Raw genomic sequence first — 8,483 nt, 5'->3', positions numbered from 1 at the left:
TCAACTATTAGAGTGGACCTTATTCTTCTTTTAATTTAGTTGCTTAGTAAAAGAAGAGAAAGACCAGAACAAAAGTGACGAAATGGATAATGGCATGGTGAGGACATGGGTAGTACGGGGGGTGGGTGAGGCAGCGGTGGGAGAGGTAGCAGTGGTAAAGGTGTGGCGGCTGTGAGGTGGGCGGTAAAGTTTCACAATACTTTTATGTTTGAGCTCTAGCATATGGGTTGTCATCCTCTCAATCATTTTGGTTTTGATTTTAACTCTTGTTGGGCTTAATCTTTTATCGGATCCGTTCTATAACATAGGACGGCTCTATAAGAAATGAAAAGAGAAAATATATACTCTCTCTCATTCAAATCAAAGGTAACAGTTGTTTTATCACATTTACCGAGACACGTTTTACAACGTGAATATCTTTAGTTACACATTATTAAAAATTATAAAAATTTGATATTCTTATAGCAACACAATATTAAGGAGGTTAGCATAGCCAATTTCAATATCATAGACATTTCTATGATATTGCGGAATTAGGAAAAAACTATTTACAGACTTACAGCGTCCTAGAACATATTTAAAATGTAACAAGTACTATGCAAAATGTTACTAAAATAACAAAGTGAGAAAAGGCATATTGTTGAGATCATCAACTAAATTAAGATGGCACTAAATAGAGAAACAAGAAAACAAGTTCCAAGTGTACCCATTAATGTCAAAAACCAGAATACATACAGTATGCAACACAGGTGAAGTCACAGAAGTGAGTAAGTGACACAGAACTCTAAACTTTCTTATTTTTACACTGTGTAAAAAGTAATATCATTAACCATCTTTATTGAGTATAATAATAACACAAGTATTTCTTTTGTTTATGCCATTTTGCTATTCTTGGCCTCTGTTGTGATTTTTATTCCAACTTTAGGAATTTCACATAAAAGTAAGACATTGTCATATCATTAACTTTGGGTTAAAGCCCATGTATACAAGTGTGCCTCTTTGTTTCACCTGAGGGCTGAATAAAGAATAGTGAATACCATGCCAAATTTTTTGGATGACGAAAGATCCCGCAGTCGCTATTTTGGTCGGCATTAGGTCATTAGGATGAACCTCGAGTATTTGTAATATTCTGCAAATTACGTATACTAGGTCAATTATCTGGAGATGATAGGCTGACAGGCTCGAAGTCCAGATAATATATAGTCGCTTAGTTTAAGGTCGTAAGTAACCTCCATAAGGTTGCTCTTGCAGAAGTTTAAACCTAAGACCTTTGATATTTCACCCAAATTTTAACCACTAAACTTCATCTTTCCCTTGCTAGCTAAATTTCACCCAAGTTGGTGAATGAATTCTTGAATTGCATTACAAGATTTTTTCATTTGAATTTTTATGGCTAACATTAATATAATACTCCCTCCGTCCCGGTCAATTATTGTCTTTTCGTTTTGGCACAAAGACCAAGGAAAGAGGAGAGGGCCAATAACTAAATGACAAGTGGAACAAATTGAATGAGAATGATCAAATTACTCATCAAGTTCATTCTTAAAATAGAAAGGACAACAAATGATTGAGACACTCTAATAAAGAAACGGACAACAAGTGACCGAGACAGAGGGAGTAATACTAATACTACATTTAGTATGTTTGTATTCTAACATCTGATTTTACCAATTTGATCCTAACCACGTTGGTGCCAAGTGTCATGAACAATATAATTGAGAAAACAACGCGTCTTGCTTCAGACGACTGTTTCTCGTCTGAAATAAGACGGGTAATATGTTGTCATTTTACAATAAAATGTTGTTATTTTCTGATAACATGTTATCATTATTTTTCACAATCATTTTCAGGCTAAAAAATGACAACATTTTGTCGGTCTTATTTCAGACGGGAAAACAGCCCGTTTGAAATAAGAATTTGTATTGAGAAAATGCATGCATGGAATTTGTGTCCGATAAAAGGAATATGAGAAATCAATGGTGTCTTATCTCAAATTAAGTTCTATGAAACTGGCCAATTCATGCAATAATAATGCATGTATGTAGATGTTGCTTAATAATATGCTGATTAAAGCTGCAATGGCATAAGGATTGGACTGTTGAGAATATTCGTTTTTTCCCTTCATATGTTTATTTGATAGATCATGCAACAAATCTTCCATTTAGATCAAATTACATGTAAAAAAAACTTTGTTTTTCTTTGGTGATTTAGATGGGTCCTTATTGAATTCTTTGGCTTGGGCCATTATGGTCAAACTATGCTCCTAATATATAAATGTACCTTTTTTTTTCAGAATTTTTAGATTCTATTTCTCTTAACATAAAGCAATAATGTCTTTAATTATCTATGTTTACATAGTGTAGATTGTAGAATAATTTTGTAGGCCAAAAATTAAAATGTTACTAAAAGTAGAAGGTAACCCGACTACTTTGTTTTTTAAAAAATTTGATGAACAATAATTGGGCTTTGTTTTTTGGGCTGAAAATAGTTAAATTGAGATAGACTGAACTGAATAAATTGAACAAAATTGAAATGAACTGAATGGAGCTGAAGTGGAACTACATGGAGCCAAAGTGAATTTTAAATAACTAAAAAACTTAACAACAACAATTATTATTACTCCGTATTATTTATAATTACTAAAGTTTAGCCGAGTTGAACTTAATTAAGTTAGTAGTCGGAGCATAACCGAACTCAAGTGAATTGAACTGAATAGAGCTGAAATGAGCCGAACTAAATTGAAGTGAGCTGAATGTGACTTTAATTTAATCCGAAAAGAGTAGCGCCTAATAGGAATATTTATAATAGTTGGGCTTCAACCATTACCTTAAGGTTTTGGTTGAGTTGGTTCATCTATCATGGTATCAGAGCTAGTGTGACCGAAGGTCACGGGTTCAAATCCTGGCAACCTCAAAACTCCTCAAAAACTCGAAGTGGAAACCCAGCACATGGTACGGGGGAGCCGGTGCACAACCAACCACTCTTCAAGCCCAATGAGCATTTGAGTGAGGGAGCGTAATAGGAATCAATACATATATATAAAGTAGAAACTTTTCGAGCGATATTAGAGAGTCCAACTTTTTTAGAATTCCTAATAAGGGTAGATTTAGCTTTTTCTTCTTAATAATTTATGAGTCCAACTTTTTTAGAATTTCTAATAAGTGTAGATTTAACTTTTTCTTCTTAATATTTATGATAAAATTATCCTAATCAAAGTAGATTTAATAATTTATGAGAAAGTAATCCTAATAGAAGTAAATCTAATATTTTATAAGAAAAAGAAATACTAATGGAAGTGGATCTAATAATTTATCGATTATTCTTTACTAACATAATAATAGAAAAATAATGTTATAAGGAATATTTATTTTAGAAATATTTATAAAGTAAAAAAAGAGTCATATAATAAACGTATAAAAGTGTTAAAATTGTATATTTTATAAACATATAATTAATCTTTATGAGAAAAAAAAAAGAGATCCTAATGTCTTACAAATATAAATATTGTCAAAAATCTAAGTTATTCGATTTTAACTATTTGGTGAAATTCATGTAGTAATAAAGATAATTTTATTTAGAAACTTTTTTGAATATTTAAAAGATTTACAAAAGATTTGAGTTGGTTATTATAACCAAACCTGTAATTGTCTTACACAAAAACCTTAGGAAAAAGCTAAACTTTATTTTAAAAAAAAATACTTCATGAAAAAGTAATACGAGTATGTCATAATAGGAAAAAGAGGTCAAGAATGATATTTACTTAGCATTTGACAGAGAAAAATTTCTACAATGACAATATTAGAAATAAATAGTTTCAACGATGGCATGAAATAGTTTTAACTCTGACTTTCTATAACGTATTAAATTTGTATGATTAGATTACCAATAATATTCACATAAGATTTAAAAAAATTGAGCTACCATTTAAAAATATTAAATAACTCTCATATCGATTTTGTCAAATGAGCTAAAAAAATTAAATACAAAGAACAAAGTCAAGAATTTCGATTTTATGGAGACTAATAATTCAAGAACCAGCTAACTATGAATAAATCAGTGTAAATATATATACAAATTGTGAGAACTATATATAATCTACTATTATATCACCGAATTTTTTTTTCAAACTGGTTTCAAATTCATATCAAATCCATAATAGATGTTAAAAATGTATTGAACTGTGAAATATACAAAATTATGCGGTTAGATCAATTTTTAGTTTTTAAATTCCAATTCTTCTATGTGTTTTTATTCACTTAATTATTTACTGCGGTTTGCGAATGGCTGGTTATTACTTTGTCATGTACTGATTGTATATTAAAAAGTGCAATAGTTTTTACGGTAGCTTTTCAAAGGTGTTTTTTTTTGGAAAATTTCCATCTTGGTCCCTGAAATTTGGGTTAATTCCACTTTAGTGCCATGGGGTTTGCATAATTCCACTTTAGTGTCCTAAGGTTTCGACTACTTCCACTTTGTTAACTTGAGTTTTGAATAAAATTTCATTTTGGTGGCCTAAAATATTTAATAGTCAACTTTTATCTTAAGTACTTATATTTTCAGTAAAATAAAGTGCATAATTGGATATTAAACTGCATACAAAATAGTAATATTGCAAAAAATGTCCGATTTGTTATGTTCAAAATATTTTTTAAGTACTCCCTCCATTATCTTTTATCTTCTTATTTCAATAAAATTCTCTCACATATATTAGAGAAGTGGCCGGGGAGATAAAAGATGATGGAGGGAGTATAAAATATTAAGAATGCTATGTATAGGTCACTTAAGTGGGAAGTAGACCTCAAGGCACCAAAGTGGAATTATGCAAACCTCAGGGCACTAACGTGAAATTAGGCTAAACCTTAGGGCACCAAAGTGAAAATAATCATTTTTTTTGTTAATGGTTAACTATGGGGTATCCCATAAGGGTTTAGTTGAATATAAAGTACTCCTTAGTGTAATAAATTAGGTCAAACTTAAGAGTTTGACCTTAAGATAAAAAACCCAATTGCATATATATTGGTTAAGAAGTGAAACGATTGTAAGTATATATTTAGTAATTTGAAGCAATTTTCTTAAAATTGAAACTCTTTCTGAAAATTTGTTCATTTTGTTGTTATAAATAAATAGTAGAATAACAATGTAAGATAATGAGACTTGATTTTGTGAATAGATAATATTTCAAATAAACAAAAATGAGCTATAGTATAACTTTAATAGAATTAATCCAAAACTAATCGACTTTAAGAGTAGTATCATAATATCCTACTCCCTCGAATCCACACAAAACCCCTGATTTGTTTTTTTGAGGTCAAACTTTGCAAAATTTGACCGTTAATTCACCTAAAAATATATCTCACATCTAAAAAATTAAATTTCGTATTTATATATTTTACATGAAGTTCACAGGGAACAACGAGTCTTAATGGTTAATAGTCAAAAACATATTTCTATTGTTTAGAGATCTAACAAAAATCCTCCAAACATGCTACATATATAATTGAGATACATGTTGTTTTGCGTACCACCATTCAACATTTACATGGTCCTATTCTTACAAAATAGAATATTCGTAAATGTTGTAAGTTAATCTAATTTATGAATCTTATCAAATCGGCCTCGGTTATCACGTGTTCATTTTATGGAATTAAACCACATTTTTGGGAATGCCGTTTTAAATTAACTAAAATCGGTGGTGTGTATAACAATAAAAATAGGTAATTACATAACACAACTGTGTCTTCGGATGCTATACAACTGATATAATTAATACCAAAAGGAGTAGCTTTTAAGTTAAAGAGACTGATGATCCATCAATAATCAACCCAAAAGTTTTCCGTGTTCCGATTTTCAAGATGGTTGGACTTTTTTTTTATCAACTTAATTGACTTCTACTATCAAACCATGACAATGTAAACAAACGTTCGGAATCTGTTGTTCAACAAATTCTTAGAACATTCAACATGCATATTGTTAAAGATGGTCCTAATGGGAGCCTCATGCATTCTATGTAATAGAATCACATATATTTTTGTACTGTTGTTTAGAGACTACTAATTTTATTGGAATTTAGTATGGATTTGATTTTACGAGAAGGTATATAAAGAGCAAAACACTCTCTTAATTGTAGATATTCAAGGTAAACTTTTGCTATAGGAAATCTAACATTTCTCTAAACACATTAAATATAGATAATTATGATACTTGTTGTTTTACGTAACACCATTTAGTTTTACGTAGTTGTTATAGGTTAAAATAATTTGCAAAACTCATAAAGGTCTGTCTCAGTTATTAAGCGCGGTTCATTTGGTGAGCTGCACTGTATTTATGGATATAATGTTTTATATTTAATTAAAACCAGTGATACCTATAACAATAATGGAGAAACTAATTGCATACTCTTATTATGTTACTTGATGTTTTACAACTGAAATGATAACTACTAAATGACAAAACTTCTATGCAAGCACTAATAGTTCATTGATCAACTATACGAACCACGAACTTTAGTTTATCAATGATTTAAAGATAATTGAACTTGTTTTATCAACTATAGAATATATTTATACAGATGACCCTAATGGGAGCCCCGTGCACCGCACGGGCTTTCAACTAGTATTTATAATAGTTGGACTTCAACCATTACCTTAAGGTTTTGGTTGAGTTGATTCATCTATCAAGGCCTTTGTCTTAGATAAGGTGGTTTTACACAAGATTATTGCTAAAATACCGCGCCTATAATTCACTGAAATAATAGAAACTTTTAACAGCTACATCCGATAGTTTATTTCTAGTAATAAATTAGTAGGTGGTTTTACCAAGATGGTCTACTTCACGAGAATTTGTGTTAGCGATAACTACTAAATACGCGTATACAAATTCCATTTTTTTTTTCTTCTTTTATTTTTTAATTAACTCCTATTTATTCAATCTCACATGAAGCATATTTGATAGTCAAATATAGTAACTGGAATCAATACGCGCATCTCAAACTTCTAATAATAGGCCTTCACAAAGCGACAAATTACTTGCATGAACAGAAGACAGACGTTGTCTTCAATTAATGCAGTCAAATAGAAATTAGCCAAAGCAACTAATAAAGCAAAGAAGCATAATAAGGCTCTTAACAAAAGATAAAAACTTTGGAAATTAAATAATCTCACAAAATCTACCAAAGATACAACAAAAAGGCAACAAAATTGCACTATATTCCCATTTTTTACACTTAGCTTACTATAAGAAGTAACTCTCAAATGTTTTAAGGGTTTAATAACTAAAAAGTGGTGAAAGTTAATGATTGAGAGTTTAGTAAATATACAGAAAAAGAAAAGAACAACTCATCAGTAGACCTGACAAATGGATTGAGCGAGTTGAGTTTGAGTTTTGGTTTCGATTAAGATATAGTTCTACGGGTCACGCAATCTGCTCTCAAAGAAAAGAACTTATAATTTATTATCATAAAAATTATATAAAATTAATGTTTTATTAATGTATTCAGTACGTAATATAAAGCACTAATAACTTAATCATCTTTTAAATATTATTTCACATTTCTCATATACTAATATTTTATTAATATTTATGCCTTATAAATTTTAGTCGGAAGTAGTTACTGATGTTAGATTATATGTTCTTGGTAAGTTTTATATTTACATATAGTTAACATGTTTTGACTCACTGAGTTGAGAGATCAGGTCAGACTTCTACCCTACATTAACCGGTTATTTTGAATTTTGACCGTTTAAATCAGTGACTAATCACAAATGATAAAATAAGATGGTCTTACACTATAAGACGATCTATATTTGTAAGAAAATTATTCATTTACTATTAATAAATTAGTTGTTTTCTTATATAATGACACCGTTTCGAAGTATTATACCATCTAATTCAATAATTACTGTTGATTAATATTTACGAAGGGTCAAGTTTTGACATGTGTAACCACCATGGTGGTAGGTATTCGTTGGTCTTACAATAATACGAGGTAAATTAGTTGATTAAGCTCCTTAAACAAATAAATTAAGGATATAATACTAAATTGGCAAACTACACACACTATCTCCCTAGAAAAGCTGATCTTCTGACTCACTGACAAACACACACACACACACTCTCACACACCCCCACCCCAATAATCACACTAACAGAAAATACTCTCTCCTCTACTAGTGTTTTTTTAACCATTAATTACCAAATTGACTCCCTTCTACTCTGCCCATACATCTACAAGACCTCTTCATAATGCTAAAAGAGTAATGGGTTTTTATGAGCCCGGTAAAATTAACCCGATCCGAATAATTTGACCAATATATATGAGTTATGATTGATGCTTGAACTAAATCAACTTTATACGACCCGATTTAAATGTTTATTGTTGAAAACTAATAATTATTTTTAAATAACTTGAAAATAATAGGCCCAAAAATAACTTGATCCAGAAATGACCGAACTCTACCCGACCTGGCCCGAATTCTTCCAAACCC

The sequence above is a fragment of the Silene latifolia genome, chromosome 2 (genome assembly GCF_048544455.1).
Source record: "Silene latifolia isolate original U9 population chromosome 2, ASM4854445v1, whole genome shotgun sequence".
NCBI classification, from domain to species: Eukaryota; Viridiplantae; Streptophyta; class Magnoliopsida; order Caryophyllales; family Caryophyllaceae; genus Silene; species Silene latifolia.
Note: the sequence above shows the minus strand (reverse complement) of the source record.